The sequence below is a fragment of the Barbus barbus genome (assembly GCF_936440315.1).
Source record: "Barbus barbus genome assembly, chromosome: 5".
NCBI lineage: Eukaryota > Metazoa > Chordata > Actinopteri > Cypriniformes > Cyprinidae > Barbus > Barbus barbus.
The window spans coordinates 18,728,937-18,755,822 of NC_136733.1; the positions used below are offsets into that span (position 1 = coordinate 18,728,937).

At 38.1% G+C, this 26,886-nt stretch overlaps 1 protein-coding gene across 2 annotated transcripts in view; it reads left to right on the forward strand.

The window, feature by feature from the left end:
* The window catches only part of LOC306870239 (mucosa-associated lymphoid tissue lymphoma translocation protein 1-like), a 1,002,100-nt gene that overhangs the window by 280,980 nt on the left and 694,234 nt on the right, over nucleotides 1-26,886 (forward strand). The gene's annotated exons all lie outside the window — the stretch shown is intronic.

The window sequence follows — 26,886 nt, forward strand, 5'->3', positions numbered from 1 at the left end:
TTGTCTGGGCCGCACGATCGCGACCGAGGAAACGCCGCCGGAAAAGGGGGAAGAGAGCCGGCGTCCTTGTCAGACTCAGACGCCGTCCCCTCCGACCTCCTCTCCCAACTATTTTGCTGGCTAACGTTCAGTCACTGGACAACAAACTCTGTGAACTGCGGGCACGCATCTCATACCAACGGGAAACAAGGGACTGCTGCATTATTTGCCTCACAGAAACCTGGATGTCTGCAGTGGTTCCAGACTCAGCCATCGAGCTTACGGGGTTCTCCGTGCACCGCTCGGACAGAACGAAAGAGCTCACAGGGAAAAGCAGAGGTGGGGGCGTCTGTTTATTTATCAACAACTCGTGGTGTGATGAAAGGAACCTACACTCTATTAAATCCTCCTGCTCCCCTGATCTGGAATTTCATATGCTTCTGTGTCGACCATTCTGGCTACCGAGGGAATTTACAGCGATCATAATCACAGCTGTTTACATTCCCCCTCAAGCCAACACAGACCAGGCACTCAAGGAACTGTACGGGAATATAAGCGAGCAGGAAACCGCGTACCCAGACGCAGCGTTTATTGTTACGGGGGACTTCAACAAAGCCAACTTCAGAACAATAGCTCCAAAATACTTCCAACACATCACCATCAACACGCGTGGTGATCGTGTACTTGACCACTGCTACTCTCCATTCCGGGACGCCTACAAATCGCTCCCCCGCCCACCTTTCGGCAAATCGGATCACACTTCCGTTCTGCTCCTGCCTGCTTATAGGCAAAAACTGAAACGAGAAGCACCCGCCCTCAGGACAATTCAATGCTGGTCGGACCAATCAGACGCTATACTACAGGACTGTTTTGATCACGTGGACTGGGACATGTTCCGGGCAGCGTCTGATGACGACATAGAGGCGTACTCAGATACTGTAACGTGTTTCATCAGGAAGTGTGTAGAGGATGTAGTACCGACAAAAACAATCCGCATCTACCCCAACCAAAAACCGTGGATTAACAGCGATGTTCGAGCAGCCTTGTCAGCGTGGACATCTGCCTTGAAATCCGGAAACTCTGACGATCACAAACAAGCCAGTTACGATCTCAGGAAATCAATCAAAGCTGCCAAACGACAATATAAAAACAAAGTTGAAGAACAATTCAAAACCAACAACGCAAGAAGCATGTGGCAGGGTATCAATAACATCACAGATTTCAGAAGGAATAAACCAGCTACTGTGAACATTGCCGCCTCTGTACCGGACGAACTTAATCACTTTTATGCTCGTTTCGAGGCTCACAACACCGCCCACACAGAGCGCGCTCCCGCGGCTGTAGCAGAAGAGGCGAGCGCACTTTCCTTTTCTGTCGCAGATGTAACCCGATCCTTCCGACGGGTGAACATCCGCAAGGCTGTGGGTCCCGATGGCATCCCAGGCCGTGTGCTCCGAGCATGCGCATTTCAACTGGCCGGGGTTTTCACAGACATTTTTAACCTTTCCCTCTCTCTGTCTGTGGTTCCCGCATGCTTCAAAAAATCCACCATTGTGCCCATACCAAAGAAAAATAAAATCACATGCTTGAATGACTGGAGGCCCATTGCTCTGACACCCATCTTCAGCAAATGCTTTGAGAAACTCATCAGAGACTACATCTGCTCTGTGCTGCCTGACTCACTGGATCCCCTACAATTTGCATATCGCAGAAACCGTTCCACAGACGATGCTATTGCCTTCACCCTGCACACTGCTCTCTCCCACCTGGAAAATAAGAACACCTATGTGAGAATGCTGTTTGTGGACTACAGCTCAGCATTCAATACCATAGTGCCTGCCACACTGGTTGAGAAGCTCCAGACTCTGGGACTAAACGGATCTCTGTGCAGCTGGATCCTGGACTTCCTGACAGGCAGATGTCAGGTGGTCAGAATGGGCAACAACACTTAATCCCCGCTGACCCTCAACACTGGTGCTCCTCAGGGCTGCGTCCTCAGCCCACTCCTGTACTCCCTGTACACACATGACTGTACAGCAACACACAGCTCCAACGTCATCGTCAAATATGCTGACGACACAACGGTGATAGGCCTGATCACTGACAACGATGAGACGGCCTACAGAGAGGAGGTGAGAACCCTGACTAAATGGTGTCAAGAGAACCACCTCTCACTCAACATCGACAAGACCAAGGAGCTGGTGGTGGATTTCAGGAGACAGAGCAGAGAACACACACCCATCACCATCGACATGACACCTGTGGAGCGAGTAAACAGCTTCAAATTCCTCGGTGTTCACATCACTGAGGATCTCACATGGTCCGCTCATACAGATGCAGTGCTGAAGAAGACACACCAACGCCTCTTCTTCCTGAGACGGCTGAGGAAGTTTGGAATGAGCCCCAGCATCCTCAGATCATTGTACACCTGCACTGTGGAGAGCATCCTGACAGGCTGCATCACCGCCTGGTTTGGAAACAGCACTGCTGGCAACCGCAAAGCTCTGCAAAGGGTCGTGCGAACTGCCCGTCACATTGTTGGAGGTGAGCTTCCCTCCCTCCAGGACATCTACACCAGGCGGTGTATAAAGAAAGCCCGGAGGATCATCAATGACTCCAGCCACCCGTCCCACAGACTGCTCTCTCTGCTGCCCTCAGGAAGACGTCTCCGCAGCATCCGATCCCGCACTAGCCGACTGAGGGATAGCTTTTTTCCTCAGGCTATCAGGGTAATGAACAGTAAAAACTAATACACCCTACAGCACACTCCCACTTTACAATATACCACGCACTGCACTTTAATTCCAATACAGTTCAAACTGGACTACCAGTACACTACTGCACAAATACAACAATCTTTTTGCCAGCACTGGATACCATCCAATGCACATCCATGACATTTGCACATCCGGTTTATATATAATCTGCTACATCTTCGCATATTACTGTGTGTATATAACGTAGAATGTGTACTACATACTGTGTATAATGTGTATCGGTAACTGTATGTCTGTCTAATAGTACACTATGTGTACTGAGTATATGTATGTGTATATTACACATTGTCATCTGTATAAGTCTGTACGTATGTATGGTAATGTCTATATGTAAATTGTTTATATGTAAATTGTCTATATGTAAATTGTTTCTGCAGTGTCTGGAGCACGCTCTCAAGAATTTCACTCACGAAGGCACACGTGCTGTGGTGATGTGACAATAAAAGTGATTTGATTTGATTTGATTTGATTTGATTTTGATTTGATGTACAGTCATTTGCACTGATTTCTCTCCCCATCTACCTCATAGCTTGCACTATATATCATAAAACAATGTATATACACGTTTTTTTATATCTATTTATAAACCTTGTTATTTGCATTTCTGGTTAGATGCTAACTGCATTTCATTGGCTCTGTACTTGTACTCTGCACAGTGACAAAGTTGAATCAATAATATAAAGGTAAATACTATATTGCTGTTACGATATTTCCTCTGATTTGAAAATAATAATAACACTTTTCAAAGCTAATTCATAAACACTGAGATTATCAAATTTTGTCAAAACAAAATGGAAATTTAAATTTTTTTATTATATCGCCCTGGCCTAATGCCAAACTGTAAAAATATTTGTAAAAGTGCTACGGTAAAAACGTCTTAGGTTACTTGTGTAACCCTAGTTCCTCGAGGGAACGAGACGCTGCGTCACGGAGCCACACTTCCGGCATCCCTGCCAGCGCTTGCTTCATTCTAGAAGCTGATGCCGGTTTCACCGCACGTGCTTTTGTACCAGCTGGTCATTACGTCACCTCGCCCGTGACATCCCTTCCCATTTCTGGACAGATTTGATTGGTATTCAGAGCCAGTTACGCTGTTGGCGTTCCCCAAAGCGTCGTTGACGCAGCTCGAGTTCCTGAAGAGGAACCTGTTAATGGGTTAACTGTAAGATGTACCATATGCGATAAAAACTGTAAATGATTTAACATTGCATTCTATATAATTTTACTGTAAAATAATGTGAACATTATGGGTTTTGGAAGTGTGAACTGCCATATGGTTGAAGACATAAAAGGACATTCCTTTTGTGTGACATCCCATAATACCAGAATCATTGTCACTGTATTTTTAAGCTTAATGTATCTATTTTTTACCACAAATTTAACAGGACATTTTTTTCCAGTATGGTGGATGAAGTATGCAAAGTCATATAAATCAAATACAGTAAATATGGTGAAAGTGCGGGAATTCAGACACAGCCATTCTAATGCTCATATGAGCTCATGCTGTCATTAAACCAACATCATAGGAAATGACAATCATTTAAAAAAAAAGAGAGACAGAAAAAGAACATCAGCACCATCTTTAACCTAACTGCCAGTTGCCCTATGAGGTGAGCAATTTTAAAAAGAGCTTTCTCGTGACTTATACATTTGTCACACACTCTTGTTATTTACTGTGGCTAGCCGAGGGTGCATTCAGTTCATGCTCCAGCCTGGTGTTCACCTGTTGGCCTGGGGGTCCAAAGGCAGGGATGGCTGCTGAGGGGGCCGAAGGGTAGAAGTGCACATCCACAGCCACAGAGGTCATGCCCAGGGACACACAATGGGACAGCAGGAGTGGAGAGAAACTGTGGGAGATACTGAGGCGCACGGGAGTTGAGGAGGGATCGCTGGTCTGGAGGGTCAGGGAAGAACGCAGGCCCTCCTCCTGGGCAGGCGCTGGATTGGCTGGAGGAGGTGAGGGGGCGTCCTGACCTGGTTCAAACTCTCTGCTCCTGCAGTCTTCCATGCACTGAAGTTGAATGTCAGAATGTGGTGAAGGAGTGACCTTCCCCTCCTCAAATATAGTCTCCAACTAATTCAGACAAAAAACAGAAAAAAAAGAAAATTGTTAAAAAAAGAAAACAAGTAACTGTTTTTTCTTCTTTCTTTATATCTGTGAATTAACCCACAGACTGACTGCATGTTCTTTTTTTTTAATGTCTGGAGCCCCAACGACTGCAAAGCTATGTAATCTTAACAGAAAAGCAGAAACTTTGAAGAACGATTATGCTGCATTCAGTTTCAGTTTAGTTTATTTATAAAGCACTATTAAAACACTGGTGTTGACCAAAGTGCTGTACAAAAATGATAAAAAGAAAACATCAAAACACAAATGAAACACCAAAAACAGTACAAACGAAAAACCAGTGCCTCAACAAACTGCAGTCTCAAAAGCTAAAGATAAAAAAACTAGCCTTCAGACGTCTTTTAAAAATATTTAGAGTTGGAGCAAGTCTTAATGTAAGAAGGAAGACTGTTCCATCTTTTTGGAGCTTCCACTGCAAAGGCCCGATCACCCCTAGGATTGTACCTCATCCTCTGAACAATTAAAATAGGCTTGTGCACCTGTAAGAGCTCTGACAGGTAAGAGGGAGCTACAGTGGGGCAAATAAGTATTTGATACACTGCCGATTTTTCAAGTTTTCCCACTTACAAAGAATGGAGAGATCTGTAATTTTCATCGTAGGTACACCTCAACTGTGTGAGACGTAATATAAAAACAAAATCCAGAAAATCACATTGTATGATTTCTAAATAATTAACTTCCATTTTATTGCATGAAATAAGTATTTGATCACCTACCAACCAGCAAGAATTCTGGCTCTCACAGACATGTTAGTTTGTCTTTAAGAAGCCCTCCTATCTTCCACTCATTACCTGTATTAATTGCACCTGTTTGAACTCGTTACCTGTATAAAAGACACCTGTTCACACACTCACTCGATCAGACTCCAACCTCTTCACTATGGGCAAGACCAAAGAGCTGTCTAAGGACACTAGGGACAAAATTGTAGATCTGCACAAGGCTGGGATGGGCTACAGGACAATAGGCAACAACTGTTGGCACAATCATTAGAAAATGGAAGAAATTCAAGATGACTGTCAATCTCCCTCGGACTGGGGCTCCATGCAAGATCTCACCTCGTGGAGTATCAATGATCCTGAGAAAGGTGAGGGATCAGCCTAGAACTACACGGGAGGACCTGGTCAATGACCTGAAGAGAGCTGGGACCACAGTCTCAACGGTTACCATTAGTAACACACTACACCGTCATGGATTACAATCCTTCAGCGTGCGCAAAGTCCCCCTGCTCAAGCCAGCACATGTCCAGGCCCGTCTGAAGTTTGCCAAAGACCATCTGGATGATCCAGAGGAGGCATGGGAGAAGGTCATGTGGTCAGAGGAGACCAAAATAGAAGTTTTTGGTATAAACTCCACTCGCCGTGTTTGGAGGAAGAAGGATGAGTACAATCCCAAGAACACCATCCCAAACGTGAAGCATGGGGGTGGAAACATCATACTTTGGGGGTGCTTTTCTGCAAAGGGGACAGGACGACTGCACCGTATTGAGGGGAGGATGGATGGGGCCATGTATCGCGAGATTTTGGGCAACAACCTCCTTCCCTCAGTAAGAGCATTGAAGATGGGTCGTGGCTGGGTCTTCCAGCATGACAATGACCCCAAACACACAGCAAGGACAACTAAGGAGTGGCTCCGTAAGAAGCATTTCAAGGTCCTAGCCAGTCTCCAGACCTGAATCCAATAGAAAATCTATGGAAGGAGCTGAAACTCCGTGTTGCCCAGCGTCAGCCCCAAAACCTGAAAGATCTGGAGAAGACCTGTATGGAGGAGTGGGCCAAATTCCCTGCTGCAGTGTGTGCAAACCTGGTCAAGAACTACAGGAAACGGCTGACCTCCGTAATTGTAAACAAAGGTTTCTGTACCAAATATTAAGTTCTATTTTTCTATTGTATCAAATACTTATTTCATGCAATAAAATGGAAATTGAATTATTCAAAAATCATACAATGTGATTTTCTGGATTTTTTTTTTTTTTTATATATATTCTGTCTCACAGTTGAGGTGTACCTACGATGAAAATTACAGATCTCTCCATTCTTTGTAAGTGGGAAAACTTGAGAAATCGGCAGTGTATCAAATACTTATTTGCCCCACTGTAACTGACCCATTCAAAGACTTATATACAAATACTAGGAGCTTAAAGTCAACCCTATACTGGCCTGGCCTAGTGGCAGATTTAAATGGATAGTTCACCCAAAACTGAAAATTCTGTCATTTACTCACCCTAAAGTAGTCCCAAATCTGTATGAATTTCTTTGTTCTGCCAAACACAAAGGAAGATATTTTGAAGAAAGTTTGTAACCAGGCTGTTTTGGGGCACCATTGACTTCCATAGTAGAAAAAAAAAAATACTATGGAAGTCAATGGTGCCCCAGAAGTGCTCTGTTTCCCACATTCCAAGATTACCTTTGTGTTCAGCAGAACAAAGACATTCACGCAGGTTTGGAACTACTTGAGGGTGAGTAAATGACAGAATTTTCAATTTTGGGTGAACTATCCCTTTAACAACAACAGCCTAATAGCAGCATTCTGTAGTAATTGCAAACGGTTTGGAGCCATGAATTGCAATAATCAAGCCTCGCGAACACAAAAGCATGGATCACCTTCTCACAATCTTTAAAAGAAAAAAATGGTTTAACCTTCGCCACTAATCAGAAATGGGGAAAAAAAGCAGATGTAATGACTGAATTTATCTGTTTATCAAATTTGAGGGTATCAAATAGTACCCCTAGATTTTTGACCACAGGTTACAAAAAGGGGTCAACTCACCTAAATTTGACAGTTCAGGCAGAGTAGGACCTCCAAACCACACAAGTTCCGTCTTACTCTCATTAAAACATAAGATAGCTGACATCCAGGCTTTAATCTTCTTTAAACCGTTCACAAGGGAGTCCAGAGCATTTACATGATTTTTCCTCAAAGGCAAATAAATTTGCGTATCATCTGCATAAAAAATGATATGAAATCCCATATTTTCAAAAATTTGTCCCTAAAAGTACAATATACAGGTACATCTAAAAAAATGAGAATATCATGAAAAAGGTCAATATTTTTTGTCACTCATTTCAGAAAGTGAAACCCATATATTATATAGATTCATTACACATAGAGTGAAATATTTAAAGCCTTTATTTCTTGAAATTTTGATGATAATGGCTTACAGATCATGAAAACCCCAGATTCAGTGTCTCAGAAAATTAGAATACTACGTAAGATAAAATTTTAAAAAAAGGATATTTTAAACAGAAATGCCAGGCTTCTGAAAAGTATGTTAATTTCTATGCACTCAATACTTGGTTGGGCCTCCTTTTGCATGAATTACTGCATCAATGCGGCGTGGCATGGAGTTGATCAGCCTGTGGCACTGCTCAGGTGTAATGGAAGCCCAGGTTGCTTTGATAGCAGCCTTCAGGTCATCTGCATTGTTGGGTCTGGTGTCGCTCATCTTCCTCTTGACAATACCCCAGATTCCCTATGGGGTTCAGTTCAGGCGAGTTTGCTGGCCAATCAAGCACAGTAACACTATGGTCATTGAACCAGCTTTTGGTACCTTTGGCAGTGTGGGCAGGTGCCAAGTCCTGCTAGAAAAGGACATCAGCATCTCCATAAAGCTTGTCAGCAGAAGGAAGCATGAAGTGCTCTAAAATTTCCTGGTAGATGTCTGCGTTGACTGTGGACTTCAGAAAACACAGTGGACCAACACCAGCAGATGACATGGCAGCCCAAATCATCACTGAGTGTGGAAGCTTCACACTGGACTTCAAGCAACATGGATTATGTGCCTCTCCACTCTTCCTCCAGACTCTGGGACCTTTATTTCCAAATGAAATGCAAAATCAAAAAATTTCATCAGAAAAAAAGGACTTTGGACCAGCTTCAGTCCACTCCTTGTGAAACTCTCCCAAGTGTTTGAATCAGCTTTGCTTGACAGTATTCTCAAGCTTGCAGTCATGCCTGTTACTTGTGCACCTTTTCCTACCCAAATTCTTCATTCCAGTCAACTTTCATTTAATATGCTTTGATACAGCACTCTGTATCAAACAGCCACACCTTTCAGTAATGACCTTCTGTGACCTCTTTGTGGAGGGTGTCAATGTTCGTTTTATGGATCATTGCCAAGTCAGCAGTCTTCCCCATTATTGTGGTTTCAAAGAACAAGAGATACCTGGAATTTATACTGTAGGGATGGTCATTAATTGAAACTCAAATGTAAATATTCTAATATTTTGAGATGCTAATTTTTGACTTTCATGAGCTGTAAGATCTAATCATCCAAATTAAAACAAAATAACTTTTTAAATGTTTTACTTTACATGTAATGAATGTAAAATATATACAAGTTTCACTTTTTTAAATGTTACAAGAAAAAAAAAAACTTTTTCACAATATTCAAATATTTTGAGATGTACCTGTATAAAGGAAATTAAATAGGATAGGAAATAGGAAATGGATCCTTGTGGGACATAAGAGACATTCAATATTCAAGATATTCTCCTTCATGGGTTTGGAATAATTTGTTAAAGAGGTGAAAAGCACCATAAAAGTTCTGACCTGGTCCTCTTCTCTTGGCTCTGGGTGGGTCTCCACAATAACTGGTAGGTCCTGGGTGGACTGGACACCCTCTTGCACGTCATCGGACGGTGGTTCCATCATAAAGGTGGATGGGCTGCCTTCTGGGAGTGCTCTTTTCTCCGATGTGTTGGGGCTTTGCTCAATGACAGCCACCAAATTATCATCTTCAAATGCCCTGAAATGTGCCAGCATTAAGACAGTTACAAACCTACCATTCAATTCATGCAGTGTTGACAAGGGCATTATACAATTGCTCGCAACAAGACTAACTTGTTATCGTATGTCCTTTCCATTGCAAGACATTCACCATGCCTGCAAGGCCCTCCTATTCCCCTCAGAGCTATGAGGGGGGAAAAAAAAAGTTTTATTTTATTATTTTTCAATGCACTTGAACATCTTATGAACTTATCACAGGCTGCGAGTAAAATGATTATCAAGGTTTATTCTTAGAATATGTATATTATATCTCACCTGCCCTTCCTGTAGGTACAGCTGCAGGATCATTTTTCTGAACCAGAGAGTAAAAGGCCATGGCAATGAAGATGAATGCTAACGAAACACCAACTCCAACCACAATGGGAATGTCATGCTTCTCAATCACAGGCAACCACGTTTGGGATTTCTCTTTTTCTCTGAGGAAAAGAAGGTATTTGAAAATCACAACTCAAACAAGCCATTATAGCTTATTAAGAAGGAATTATTTCAGGACACTAAAACATCATCCCCCGGTTTCACAGACAAGGCTTAAACCTAGTCCCAGACTAAAATGTAAGTCTGAGCTGTTTCAGCAGAAAGACACTTGCACTGACTGATCTAAAAATATATCAATGCCTTTGTTTTGTCTCAAGATGTACACCAGTAATGTTTTTGTCTAAGGCACATTTATAAAAAATTACTTAAATGTCCTAATTGAACTATGGCCGAATCCGGTCTTAGTCTAAGCCCTGTCTGTGCAACTAAGCCCATATGGTCTTACATTTACTCTTCTAGTGCAATAATGCGTTTTGTTAACAGTCTGTCATTTTCTACTAATTGTTAACTGTTACACAATACATTGCCTGAAGGAACCAACCTGAAACCAAACATTTCAGCATGCTTCAGCAATTCCTAGATCAAAATGAACTAAATCAAAATTTCTCATGCCACACTTTCCTGTGAGAATGTCAAGTTTCAAGTTGTCAAAAATATACTGATGCATGCTCATCATTGATTTAAACCAGAAAGAAAATGGTATAAAAATCCCTAAAATAATCACTTTCCTCTGAAATTGCAAATCACAGTTGTCTTCCATCTCGTGTTAAACATGCGCAGCACAAAAATGTCAAAATAAAATTCTAAAAAAAAATGAAGGGTTATATTATATAAGGGTCTACACAGAAATATCTTAAAATACATAATTCTGTCACATTTAATAAGTGTTTACAAATACGAAAGGAAATCATGTTTTTTTTGTTTGAAAGATTACTGTGAATAAATTACTTTAAAGGTATATGTGCATTAATCTTATGCTGTAACAATGACCTAAAAAAATATAATAATGTTGATATTAGTAAATATTATCTCTCTGCTATAAATGGCAAAAGAACGGAGAAGCTCATTAACAAAGACGTTAATTTGATCACCAACCTGTTATTATTGTCAGTGGTCTTCATAGGAGCCTGTGAGGTGTTTTTCTTGAGTAACTGAACAAGGACTGTGTCATTCCTCACAGATGACTTGGTACCTCCAGACTGATTGATGATTTGACTCTGATTTTGATGCTTCTTCACAGGAGCCGAGGCAGTGAAATTCTCTACATCCATTAAAGTTAAGCCTTTAGTCTGAGTTTGTCCGCTAAAGGACTGGACACTTTTCAGGGAAAAGCTCTGAATGTTAAGCTGGGTATGGGAATATGAGTCTGCTGACGAAGGGCTGTTTGTGTTTGGATTCATTACTGGAGGTTTTGTGGCCTGCTCTGTTGGTTGCATATGTTCATGCGTATCCTGTATAAAAGTCTCTTTGGGTGGGGGAAATGGTGTAGGTTTGACAGGCACAGGGTTTGGTTTTTGTGTTTGAATGGGTTGTTTGATTTTTTCATTACTTCCTATGCTAGTGTGACTTGGCTTAAGTGAAATTAACGCTGTAGTGTCTTGGGTAGATTCAAGATTCAAGAATGTTGGCGAGTCCTCCACAAAAGCATTTAACACTGTACCAAAGAAAAAAAGAATAAGAATACTGTTTTTTTTTAGTTTTGCAGAAAAAAAATGAAGAAACTTCTCTAAGGTAGGCTATGTTATTTGTGGATTGAAGAAAGATGGACTTACAAGATATCTTTGTGTAATCTTCAGTTGTTTGCTGAAGGGATTCATTTATCTCTGTATTACTCAGAAGTTTTGAACCATAAAGAAAGGAATTAGTAAATAGCTCTTGCTCAATCTCTGGAACCTGCAAGGTTGGAAAAACACAAAATCTCAGATCCATGATTGTTACCAGATGCAGGTGCTGCAAGGTATTATTCAATCAATTAACTGGCCTAAACCACTGAAAATGGTCAAAATGGTGAAGAATGTTGATGAAAATGCCAAAGTACTCACAAAACAATCACAGTCAGTCACGTGTTATGAGGCTAATGTCACAGATGGGAGCAGCATTACCATCTCTGCATATTTCATTACTCACAGTGGGCATAACCATATTACTCAGCGCTTCCTTATCAGGTGGGACATCTGAGTCAGCTTTAAGTTAGAGCATTCGGATGGTTAGATAAAACCGAGATGTGAAACAGATTTATATTTACTGGAGCTATGAGAACTAAAACAATCTTAGTTCTCATGCATTATGCTCACCAGTTACAGTTATGATGAGACTTCTCAAATCCTGTCCGACTCTGTTTTCCGCAGTGCAGTGATACTCCCCTGCATCGGACCGGTGGACGTTTGGGATGACTAATGTCCCATTATCTGTAAAAAAAATAGTTTTTATTGAAAAAAAAAATTAAATTATGGCCTACAAGGGAAAACTGTAAAACCACAATCTGTCCAATGTCTAACAAACCATAAATGTTCATCTGTTGTGGGAGTGAGACCAGAGAGTTTGAACCAGACTGTTCTGGTGAATTTTGTATCGACGCAGTTCTAATCCAAGTGTATTTGACAGGAAAATCTCCAACAGCTCGACAAGGGAGACTAACAGGTGATCCCTCTGAAGCAGTGAGTGATGCAACGAAGGAAACAATGACAGGTTTCACTGAAAGCAAGAAGAAATATCAAATTAGATCTAAATTAGAAAATTAGTTGACTTTACCTTAAAAAAGTGAGAAAACCCATTCAAGCAAATCAAGCAAATAAATATCATGCCTTATTGAAAAAATTTGTTATGTTAACCTGACCTTTCTGAGTTATTCTGGCATTTAAAAGTTATTAAAACAAAAGAAAATTAGTTTGCCACTTTATGTTCCACTAACTTAAGCTGATTAAATTGCTATTACACAGCAACGTAGAGCTACATAATTCATAACTAGTCTTTTCAAAAATCTTTACCAAAAATGTATTATATAAATACATATAGTCACAAGTATGCTGACTCCCAGAGTGCATTGCAGCATTAATGAATTAAGCAAGTGCTTTGTTTTACTATTTTCAGTTTTATTGCCAGATGTCAGAATTAGCACAACAAAACTGAACTTTTTTTAACGTTCTTAATAAGAGTCTTATTATCAGATTAATTTGATTGTTACCATTGTCATGTTTTGCATGGTGAATGTGGATGTCTGTGTGTGGCACAATTAAGGTAATCAACTAGCCCCATAAATATAATAATTTACACTACCAATTAATTGTATGATGTTTATGACACAGGTGTTTTACCACAATTTTGATAGATTGCAACTCTGCATTGCCACATAAAATGTGAATTAGTTAATGATCTGTTTTGAAATTAGATCACTTCTAAAAGCAACAATGATTACAATAATAATGTATTTATACATCCTCTTATTTCAAATAATACCATGGTACCTGACCAGAAAACATGTTATTACCATGAGAAGTTTTGCTAGTATGCTATTTTTGCAAAGGGAGATTTACCAGCAACCCGAAGAGTCATGGTTTTCTGATCATGACCCAGTGTGTTGGAGGCTGTGCATGTGTACTGTCCTTCATCATACGTTCTCACTGATGAAATGTAGAGTGTTGTGTTTCTTAACCTGGGAACAAAATGAATTCACAAGCACCACTGGTAAACAGTAACTACAATCATAGTTAATAAACTCTCCATGCAAAACATACCCCATGATAATTTTGCCTCCAGTTTGGACAGACCGGCCCTGCTTTGACCATTTGATGAAAGGGGCAGGGTGTCCTAACACTTGGCACTTAATCGCCACTTCAGCTCCTACAGGAGATGTTACCATCGTCGGCCAGATAGTCACGGATGGAGGTTCTAAAAATAATAAGGCAAGATGGACCATAGAAAATAATTATGAGAGCTGAGCAAACATAATGAAGAATACAAAGTCACAAATGATTAGCCAATCAGTTTCTTAAGTCAGGGTTTTATGGTTTAGCGAACCTCTATTGGTTTATTATAAAACTACAGGTATGATAGGAATGGCCAATTAAATCAAACAATTTTGGTTAAGAATCCTGTTTATAGGGTTTCAGTAGACAAAAGACTCACCCTGGTTTACATGATTTCATAACAATTTCAAAATTCAGACTAAACCATTCTCAGATGACACCTACATAGATTTCTAATAGGGGTTACTTTCAAAGAAAGCCAAATAATTCTTTACCAAGAACATCCAGGAATATTTTTTTTGATGTGAGAGCCCTTTTGAGACGGGAATTAGATGCGCTGCAGAAAAACAATCCACTGTCTGTCTCTTGTACACTGAAACAAAGAGATTGACAATTAAAATATATATATTTTACATTTTGACAGTTTTCTCATATTAAAAGATTTAATTTGCAGTACTATCAGAGTTAAAATTAGGACATGCACACAAATATACATAAACATCACAGTTCAGCAAAAACATAAATGGATAGATTAGCAGAAAACAAACAAATCCACACACACCTGTGGAAGACCAGGTCTCCGTTAGGATCAAAAGTATAATACGGTCCTGTCTGGAGAAGTCTGTTGTTCTTAAACCAGGACACTTGTGCTTGGGGTCTGCTGTGAGGCGGCCTACAGGAAAGAGTCGCAGATTCACCCTTCCTCACTGTTAGGTTGGCAGGTTCAAGAACAAAGATCCAATCCATAACTGTGTGAGAAGGGATGAAAGGATATGCTAAATAGAGGACAGGTGTGAATACCTGCCACCTGGAATGAAAGTAGGCTCATCTGAAAAAGAAGTACCTGCAGGCAGGAGGTAGGCTAGCTCGGATATCACTTTCTGCCTCTCATTGTGAGCTTCACAAAAATACAGGCCCTCATCCTCTGATAAAACACTCCTAGGAACAAGATTTTCACACTTGTTTTCACAATGTCTTTTATTATGAGCATTTAATTTTGTAAATATTCAAATTGATGAGATATACACTCACCGGCCACTTTCTTAGGTACACCTGTTCAATTGCTTGGTAACACAAATTGCTAATCAGCCAATCACATGGCAGCAACTCAATGCATTTAGGCACCTAGATGTGGTGAAGACGACTTGCTGAAGTTCGAACCGAGCATCAGAATGGGGAAGAAAGGGGATTTAAGTGACTTTGAACATGGAATGGTTGTTGGTGCCAGACAGGCTGGTCTGGGTATTTCAAAAACTGCTGATCTACTGGGATTTTCACGCACAACCATCTCTAGGGTTTACAGAGAATGGTCCGAAAAAGAGAAAATATCCAGTGAGCGGCAGTTGTGTGGACGAAAATGCCTTGTTGATGTCAGAGGTCAGAGGAGAATGGGCAGACTGGTTAGAGATGATAGAAAGGCAACAGTAAGTCAAATAACCACTCGTTACAACCAAGGTATGCAGAATACCATCTCTGAACGCGAAACATGTCGAACCCTGAAGCAGATGGGCTACAGCAGCAGAAGACCACACCGGGTGCCGCTCCTGTCAGCTAAGAACAGGAAACGGAGGCTACAATTCACACAGGCTCGCCAAAATTGGACAATAGAAGATTGGAAAAATGTTGCCTGGTCTGATGAGTCTCGATTTCTGCTGCGACATTCAGATGGTAGGGTCAGAATTTGGTGTAAAGAACATGAAAGCATGGATTCATCCTGCCTTGTCTCAACAGTTCAGGGCTGCGTTTCCCAAAAGCATCGTAAGCCTAAGTTGATCGTAGCTCCATTGATTTCAATGGGTCTACAATGTACTTAAGCTTACGATGCTTTTGGGAAACGCAGCCCAGGCTGGTGTTGGTGGTGTAATGGTGTGGGGGATATTTTCTTGGCACACTTTGGGCCCCTTGGTACCAATTGAGCATCGTTTAAACGCCACAGCCTACCTGAGTATTGTTGCTGACCATGTCCATCCCTTTATGACTACAGTGTACCCATCTTCTGATGGCTACTTCCAGCAGGATAATGCACCATGTCACAAAGCTCAAATCATCTCAGACTGGTTTCTTGAACATGACAATGAGTTCACTTTACTCAAATGGCCTCCACAGTCAACAGATCTCAATCCTATAGAGCACCTTTGGGATGTGGTGGAACGGGAGATTCGCATCATGGATATGCAGCCGACAAATCTGCAGCAACTGCGTGATGCTATCATGTCAATATGGACCAAAATATCTGAGGAATGTTTCCAACACCTTGTTGAATCTATGCCACGAAGAATTAAGGCAGTTCTGAAGGTAAAAGGGGGTCCAACCCGGTACTAGCAAGGTGTACCTAATAAAGTGGCCAGTGAGTGTGTATAAAAAAAATCCATATTTTTATTGCAATTTCACACTTGTTTATTCATGATTTGCTATAGAAAAACCTCACTTAAAAATCAGCAGCTGTCCATCCTTCTGCAGATCCCATCTAGAAGAATTGGATAATGGATGTCCATCCTTAAACCACTGCACTGTGGGAATGGGTAAGCCTTCAACAAAGCAGTGCAGTGCAGCTTCCATTTCAACAGGTACAGTAAGATTTTGGGGGCCTTCAGTAATCTTTACGTCTACATTGGAACCTGTGCAACAGATATAAAGACCCCTGAATTAATATATCAGTAACTGAGTAATAAGAGAGTCAGAATATGCTAAATATATCAGAGTTATATATCTCTCTGTCCTACCATGCACTGTCAGAGTTGCTGCTTGACTTCCTTTGTTTATATTCAGCAGAGGATTGTGGGTGATACAGATATAGACTCCTTGGTCTGCTTTGGTGATGTTAGCCATGTGCAAAGTGCCAGAAGTCTTCCTTTGCCTCCCTCCTCCAAACTGTCCCTAGTGGTAATATATAGTATTTAGTAAATAAAAATTATTGAACTACACTACACTCATTTGGCATGTGTGATTGCAAATAAAAAAAATATATCATGCCCAAACCACACCCGCAAACAGTTTTGACCAATCAACAACGCTCTTTGACTAGCCTAATTCTCATTCGTCAAGACTTATAGATCATCCAAGATGTAGATGAGTTTGTTTCTTCATCTAGCAGATTTGGAGAAATTTAGCATTATATCACTTGCTCACCAATGTGAGTTACACTCAACATCTTATGAAGTGAAAAGCTGGTTGTAAGAAACAAATCTATAATTAAGGCATTTTATCTTTAAACCACTGCTTCTGGCTAAAACCGAGGCCATTATAATGCTTCCTCCAGTGAAAAAGTTCATCTTCTCACACCAATATCTAACAACATATTTATTCAGTTTATTTCAGACAGTTCCTAATGCAGACAAACTTTTTCATTAGAGGAAGAAATGGAAGACTCTATAAAAAAGGGGTATTTTAGGGGGAAGCACACGCTGATGATAAAAACGGCTTAATGATGTATTTGTTTTACAAACACAAAGCTTTTCACTTCACAAGATGTTAATTGATGGACTGGAGAAGCTTGGATTACTTGTAGATTATTGTGATGTTTTTATCAGCTTGGACTCTCATTCTGACGGCACCCATTCACTGTAGTGGATCCACTGATGAGCAAGTGAAGTAATGCTAAATTTCTCCAAATCTGTTCCTATGAAGAAAGAAACTCATATATGTTAGGTGGCCTGAGGATGAGAACATTTTCAGCTAATTTTCATTTTGGGTAAATAATTTGTTTAACGGGAAAAATATCACTAAACAATAAATATTATTTTACCATAACTTTAGGTCAATTATACAAAGCTTGTTTGCCATGCAAGTATAAATTAGCCTGTAAGGCTATTGACTTTTAAAAGCAGTGCAATTAAATCAAATGTAGTTTTTTTTTTTTTTTTCATTATAACCAATATTTATGGGTTAGCAGTGTGTGTACTACTACATGTGAGAGTGTTTTGTAGTTCTGTACCTGAATCTGGTTTCCTTTGGTGAGAACTCTGCCATTTTTTAACCATGAAATCTGAGCAGGAGGAGAACTATCACCCGAGACACACTGAAGGAAAACATCATGGCCCTCTTCTGTTCTCATGGACTGAGGGTGAAAGAACACATCCTCCAGGCCTACAAACAAACAAATTCAAATCAATGACAATTTGTTGTAAACACCTGACATAGACTTATACTGCACTGAAGTTTCTGTGTGTACCCATTTAAGGGATAGTCCACAAGAAAATAAACATTCTCTCATCGTTTACAGCATTCACGCACATGTGGTTGCAAAGCTGCTGATATTTAGAAGATATCTTGAATAATGCTGGTAACCAAACAGTTTCCTTTCCTATTGTTTTTTGTTATATATTTTATATAAGAAAAAAACATTGTTTTCTTTTATATATATAAGGGGGAAAAAGTCATACAGGTTTGAAATGACATAAGGGTGAGTAAAAGAAATCTTGGGGTGATTCTGGAGACAGACCTTAGTTTCAGTAGTCATGTCAAAGCAGTAACTAAATCAGCATACTATCATCTCAAAAACATTGCAAGAATTAGATGTTTTGTTTCCAGTCAAGACTTGGAGAAACTTGTTCATGCCTTTATCACCAGCAGAGTGGATTATTGTAATGGTCTCCTCACCGGCCTTCCCAAGAAGACCATTAGACAGCTGCAGCTCATCCAGAACGCTGCTGCCAGGATTCTGACTAGAACCAGAAAATCTGAGCATATCACACCAGTCCTCAGGTCCTTACACTGGCTTCCAGTTACATTTAGGATTGATTTTAAAGTACTTTTACACGTTTATAAATCACTCAATGGCCTAGGACCTAACTACATTGCAGATATGCTCACTGAATATAAACCTAACAGACCACTCAGATCATTAGGATCGAGTCAGTTAGAAATACCAAGGGTTCACACAAAACAAGGGGAGTCTGCTTTTAGCTATTATGCGGCCTGCAGTTGGAACCAGCTTCCAGAAGAGATCAGATGTGCTGAAACATTAGCCACATTTAAATCAAGACTCAAAACTCATCTATTTAACTGTGCATTTGTTGAATGAGCACTGTGCTATATGTCCGAACTGACTGCAATGAATTTTATGTATAATCATTTTCTTTAAATTTATTTTAAATCAATTTCTATATCATTTTAAATTCCTTGTTTTTATTGATTTTTAATGTCTATTTCACTTTCTTTTATGTAAAGCACTTTGAATTACCACTGAGTATGAAATGTGCTATATAAATAAACTTGCCTTGCCTTGCCTTGCCTTGCCTTGCCTTTGGGGTGAACTATCCCTTTAACATCATCCCTCTTATAATTTCATTCATTAATATAATTACTAATGCTATATACATACATGCTTTGCTGACCATGACATTGGTCTGAATCTGTTTGTTGCCTCTCTTTGCACTGCAGGAATAGTTTCCAAAATCTTCCTCTTTTAAGTGGGGAAAGAAAAGTGAGCCATTGTCCAACTGATGAATCCTGCCGTCCAGACCTCCAGCGTCTCTCTCCCATTTCACTGGTAGAGGAGCCTTCAGTCCAGAGTCAAGCGCGGTGCAGTGCAGCATCAGAGAGCTATTTAAAGTCCCAGCGCCATCTTCAGGTAACACTGAAAACACTGAGCCAACGAGAAAAGTGTGCAAGGAAATATAAAATGACGTAAGGAAATAAATATTAAAAGCAAACAAAATGTTTTTGAATATTTTAGACTTTCTGACAAAGAACAATAAATAAATTAACAGTGTAATGCATTATCAAGTGATTATGTTCATTTTACATAAAATACATTTTCCATGTATTTAGTGAATTTTTTTTAAAGTATAATTTAATAGAAATATTACCTAGCAATTATCAACCTAACAATTTGAGTAAAAAGAGGTGCACGTATGTCTTATTCACTTTACATCACTTTGTTTGTTTGTTTGTTTTTTAAAAATCAAAAATGTAAAGCTTTGTTTAAATTTTTAATCCCAAATGTGAATGTGGTGTCAGGTGTTTTCTGTAGGTTTTAGAATATATATAGTACTGAAAACACAATGCATCATCTGTAGCATAAATCATTATATATTGCATTAGTATTTGTATACTGTTTGCAAAGTAATAGCCAGCTATTCCATATATTCAGTGTACCTTTTACCACAAATCTCATTTGAAATGAGCATCACTTTGAGGAAGCAGGGCTAGTTTGAAGTCCCCTGTTGCTAGGCTACACGTGGAGCTGCACAATGTTTTGGCAAGCCTTTTGTCAAATTATGCAAGCGTGTAAAACATTTGCATGGCACGCATCCATTTTTATGGGCCTGTTCAGCAGAATAAAATCCAACAAAAAACAAACTACTCAGGTTACACTCACCTAATTCAGACACAGCAGGATTAAACCTGAGAGAAGAGGACAGAAAGAGGAGCCAGAGTGAACAGGACTTCTGAACTGAGCTCCATACAGGTCGATACATGCTAGCCCTCTTCATCTGTGCCTTTGAAATCAAGGTAACAGTCCATAGCATCATTCCTCATCTGACCAAATGCGTTCATGCACTGCAAAACAAACATTTCAAAATGCCTCAGACTAATGCAGGATTCAACATAACAGCCTTTCATTAGATAAACAGATAGCAGTCATAAAGTAGCCAAAATATCAAATATTTCAAAACATAAATACTTGTGCTGTGCCTCATTTGTGAATGTGTCTTCAAAGAACGAGTGCAAATCACAACTCTCACACAGGGCAGCAGCAACTCTTCTCTCTCTCTCTTTATCTCTCTTTCTCACTGCATATTCCTATTTTGGTTGTGTTTCATTACCTCTATTATCATCACAGCCAGCCTTTGTATACTACAGACCTCTTTACTCTCTTCAATAGACTGGCCACTTTACACACCACACAGCAGCAAACCCTCCATTTACTGATTGTAACATGAAAAGAGCAGAGGCGCTTTGTACTTAGAGGATCAGTTAGAAAGCTTGTAAGGAAAGGTTTGTACTCGATCACATAAGCTTTCATTGCCACTGTGTCCATGCAGGGCGGTCTTAGTTTATTGCTTCGCTAATATGGCCAGTAGTGATGCTATGATGCTGTAAATATGCTTATTTCTCTACACTACAGGCCTCAGTATATGAGTTCAGTGTCATGAAGATATCCATAATTAGATTTCAGAAGCTTATTATAGCCGCATTTGAATTGCATGAATGTGCATAGTGAACATATAGAAACACCAGTATGAAATAAATGGAAACATGAAGTGTTTTTAGAGGTTTTCTTCTGATTTTGTGCAGTCTTCCACTCCTTCCATTTTTTTTCACAAAACTATTACAGCAATATTGGTTTTAGATTCAAATCTCAAAGTAAAAAGAGTTGCTAAAGTCTGATTTTGTGGTGGCTGTGCTTTAAAATTAAATTATAACAATAAATAAAAATAAAAATAAATATAAATTAAAATTAAAATAAAAATTGTAATAATCTTAATTCAAGTGATGAAGTATTAAAAAAAAAAGTCTGAAAGTATCAGTGTTGAATACTACTGTAAGGTTAACCCTTAAAAATGATTAACAGTTGAAAACTTTTGGAAGATATTTAGAATCAAAAAGTAGTGAAATGTAGTTTAAGCATTGAAATAGTTACACTGTTACATTTTAAACAAGGTAACTTGTCATTTTTAAACTAAGTAACCTTCCCTCTGTAACGAGGAGGCAGTGTCTTTAAGATCCATGTGCAGCTTTATTATCACACAAGAATGGTCATACACGCATAAGTCAATCACAGGCGTCAGGTACCACGTAAGCAGAGCAGAATCATAAACAGAGTTCGGGCAAGAGGTCTGGGCAAGGGGCAGACAGATAACAAAACGATCACCACCAGAGATCGGAGGGAGCCACAGAGGCTGAGTTCGTGACACCCAATGTATTATTATGGCTTAAAAAAACTTTTTATGTGAATCTTTATTATTTAATTTCAGACGTGTGCTTTATAGAGGACCTCTCTCTCATATTATGTATCTTGTCTTATTATTGCTATTATTATTATTACATTTCACATTTTTAGACACACCAGTTTTTTATGAGATCACCATTTTAGGAGAGCAGGTGAGTACTCAGAGGCGAACAGAAATTCCATGAATGAGCGCTTCAGTTCTGACTCATCTGGCATGGCCCACAGACAGCAGGTGGGTGAGCTAATGGGATCTAATGCCAGGAGCCAAACAACACCCCATTAAATGAAGAAGCAGTTCAGCAATTCATTAAAGTCCTGAATATTTGATCCCCTTACAAATTCAATCTAAGCACTCCAGAGAAGGAGTTTAATTTGTCTAGCTTTAGTCATTTGAAGATACGATGGAAAGAGTAACAAGAAAACTTTAGAATAATATTTCATAGTTTACCTATGGATATGAGTTTAGGTGTAGTGACTGATAACATACTTTTAGTTAAATTCAGAATGGAAACATATAGAAAAGTATCCAGTGTTGTAAAGCTGCAAATTTTAAAACAACTAAATACAATCATGCAATTAACTTTTTTTTTCAGTTCTCAACAGATAACTGCTGACTTTAAAGTAGGCTACTGCTGATATTGATTATGTATATAGAAAGTTTATTCTATTGCTTATGATTTTGCTGCTTGACACTGAATCTATGAATTTTATTTTTTACCATGACAGTATTTAAAAAATTATTTCTCAAAGAATATTTTCATAGAACAGTATTTTTCAGCATTTTAATCGGTTTGATTGATATCTAAACAACAAAGATTAATATCCTTTCCTGAAAAAAACAAACAGTTGCTTCAATATTTCACAAATAATTAAAAACCAATGACAAGAAACACAAAAAATTAAAAATGTTTAGTTAAACATGAAATTTTCAAGAAAAAAAAAAGAAATAGTATTTTATATTAATATTAACTCCAATATATATATATATATATATATATATATATATATATATATATATATATATATATATATATATATATATTCCGTAGTTGTAACCAGTTAGTTTTGAGTTGTTCACAAGATAAAAAATAAATAAATAAAATAATTACAAATCTGTGCACACGATTGTACTGATTGTATACTGTATCTACATGTCAATCTTTGTTCATCCACATGAAAATGTTTACATTTACAGTACCAAGATAAGACTTGATTTGTAGTGATTTATTTAAAATAGGTGTATTTATGCATGTATACACTATACAAAATTTTAAATTCATGATTGGAACTGTATTGCATTAACTGTGTATATATGTATATATAATTATTTTAATAACTGCAAAAATATTGTACTTACCCATGAAGAGCAGAAGTGTTAAGCCTCAGTGCAGCATCTCTGTCAGTGAGTGCTTGCCAGTGTGTGTCCTCTGCTTTATCAATGCAACAGGCTTGATCTAATGATGGAGCAGCAGACACACATGCGGCACACAGATGGGCTCTGTGGTAGAGCACCACCCCTTCACTGCCACGAACAATATGAGAGGACTAAAGCACCACTCTGCATGTGTTCAGACACTGTGCAAAATGCATGAGGCCACAAATAAAAAAACTAAAACATGCAGTTTGAGAAAAATGAGAACAATTGTGTTCCAATTCCCCTGTAATGGTTATTCATAAAAGGTGTCCACAAGTCTAATAGCGTTTGTTGTACACATTGGCATAAATCATTTAACACCTGTATGTGTGTTTGGCTGCATGTGACATTATTAATTATATTATAGCATGGCTTTGTTAAAAGCTTACTTACATAAAAATAGTGATTTATAATATTACACATATGCTTCATATTACATGTGTTTAATTTGTTGTAAGAGGGTGTGATTCAAAATTTGCTGATTTAATTTTCCATTCCATATATTTAGAAAAAAAAACATGCTGAAGTTCAATATGTTCCATCCAATAAAAAATTAAAAACTTACTTTAAAATCAGATTATTATAATAAACAATCTAGTATGTAAATGTTTAAATGACATAAGTCAGATAGCAGAAACAGTAGTATTGATTTTACTATACTGTTTTAAAAATAAGAGTATTTTTTGTAGAATCAAGTGTTTTGACAAGATTTAAGAAATATAAAGAGAAAGTTAGTGGGGTTTTGGGCAAAATATAGCAAGTCTTTGCAAATGTAAATCGACTTCATTTCTTTTATCAATTCAGCACAATCAGATGTAAATTAAACTACAAATAGCCTGATTTCTAATCTATGCAAGAGGGTGATTTTAATTAACTGAACAAAGGCCAATTCTGTTGGCTAATGTGATATTTTCAGTGTGGAACATCAAACACACAAAGTCTGAGAATAGCTCCAAATCATTTCATGTTGCTACAGTAATTATCAGCGAGAAGCTTAAAGAAAAGAATCAACAGAGAAAACGTCTGTGTCGAGATCACAAGCTGTGGTTTAATTCTTTATATACAGTTTCAATCAGAAAGACCTGTCATGGATGATCCACATCTGCCCAACAAATCAACTAAAGATGACACAACAACAAATTTGTCTTTGTTAACAGCTACAGAAACAGAATCAAGTGTTATGATAAATAATTGAATCACCAAGGCTGCATTTATATGACAATCAAATGAACAGTAAATCATTAATATTGTGAAATATTATTAGAATTTAGAATAATTGTTTTCTGTTTTAACATATTTTTTAAAAATGTCATTTATTCCTGTGATGCAAAGCTAATTTTTCAGCAGCCATTACTAGAGTTTTCACCGTCACATGATCCTTAAGAAATCATTCTGATACGCTGAACTGCTGCTCAATAAACATTCCTTATTTTTATCAGTGTTGAAAACAGCTGAAGCATCCAGTTTAGCAGTTGAAAATAGATTCATATTTTTGTGTAATAATTTTTTTGTTGATAAATAGAAAGTTAAAAAAAAGCATTTATTTGAAAAATAAATCTTTTGTAACATTATAGATGTCTTTACTGTCAATATTGATCAATTTAATGTGTCCTTGTAGAATAAAAGTAATAATTTATTTTACTCCAGTCTGATCCCAGTTTGCACAAAAATATAAGGCATCGCAACTTTTATCAACATTGATAATAAGAACAAAACTAAATATAAAGTGTTGTCTGACCAGGCCTCTCGCAAATGAACCTCTTTTATTTGCACTCGTCTTATATGATTTTATAACCAGGCTTCACTAGAATATTAATAATACAGGCTATTGATTGTTTCTCAAAGTAATGTGACCTGAATAGACAACCCAATGTAAAATGTTGATATCAAAATAAGTTAATGGATGACTAATCAATAAAATTACTATTTAACTGAGATGATTATATGAAATGTGAAAGCATGGTTTATTTATTTGGTAACACTTTACTAAGGTCTCTTATGTAGATATTAGGTAATGCATTAGCTAACATGAATACTATAAATAAAATACATTCTTTACACTAATTAAAGTTAACAAGTACTACGTTTGATTTTAAAAATGTATTAGTAAATTATTAACTAAGATTATGATATGCTGTGGTATGTAGTTAACTAATGCTAACAAAAGAAACCTCATCGTTAATATTTAATGTTAATATTTACACATTTTAATTAGAAAGATTTAGAATTCAACAGAAATGTTAGAAGGTTAGATTAGAATATTATGACCATATTTACATGAGAAGGATCCCAATCCAAATGAGACCTGACACAATGATAAATTTGCTCTAGGAAATATAAATGAGCTTTGGCATGAAGATCTGGCAGGCAGAAAGCTTGTTCTAGCATGAGATGAGTCTCTGTGCTGATACCTGAAAAACACCACACAGCATCTCAGTTTGTAACAGAGTGAGGACTAGTCTGCTTTGATACAACATTACAACATTTACACACAATACTTTTATACATTGACTCGAGTACAGTAGCTGTTAGCCTTGCTTACATTACATTGTAAGCTCATGTTCAATCACATACTGCATTGATTCACTATATATACATCAGAAGGTGAGAAATCCTTTCAGATTTCAATAGTGCTGTAAAAAAAAAAGCCATATATTACCATTCTTAATCCACTCATTCCAGGCATGCAACTTGTCATTATCATGATTCACAGCAGACCCTGTGGAAATATAAACACTTATGGATAGAAAACATTATATAAACAAAATATAAATATAAATTTGCATTCAAACACTGACTCATATACGCACATATAGATTATTAAAGGTCTGTAAACAGATTATTTTCACCATGTGAGTGACCTTTCGCAGTGTCTGCGTGAGGTGTTTCAGTCTGTGATGCAGGTATGCGTTCTCCTCTCTCAGAGTGTGAACTGTATCTTGAAGCTCATATGAAAAGTTCATTTGTGGCATTAAACATATGGTCAACAAAATAAGAATCAGATGCATTGGAAACATCATTCTCTAAATATATGCACACTTCTTTCAGTGAACTAATTCTCAAAAATCGCTCATGCCTGCATTTAGAAATCCATCCAATTCTCATGCACCATTTATTTTGGTCTCAATACAAGATGTAAGTACAAACTGTTATATATAGACACAAGCTCTTTTAAGTTAAACTAGTGTGAAATAAAACTGGTGTGAAAGACTCCAAACTTAATGTCAAGCATGAATCTCAACAGATTGGTTGATGTACTTTAGTGGCTTTTTTATTGATAACTAGGGAGGCTAGTTTTTACAATAGTGAACATTTCTCATGGTTTATCTGTGAAAGTCTGTTTCTGTATGAATACCTTCACAGCCACAAAAATATTATACACTTTTTGGAAAAGCTTTCCATTGTTATTGCTCATCATCAAAAAATCATGTAGGTTTTGTGGGCCATGATATGTCACAAGGAAAGTTTTCACAATGGGACCCTGCCATCTGTTTTAGACTATTTAATGCCTTTTTAATCGTATAACATTACAACAAAAAGAGCACATGTGACAACCTGTCCTTTCCTGTTATTTGTTTATTTATTTTCCATTTTGTTTATTTTAAAACATCTGCTAGAGAGAAACG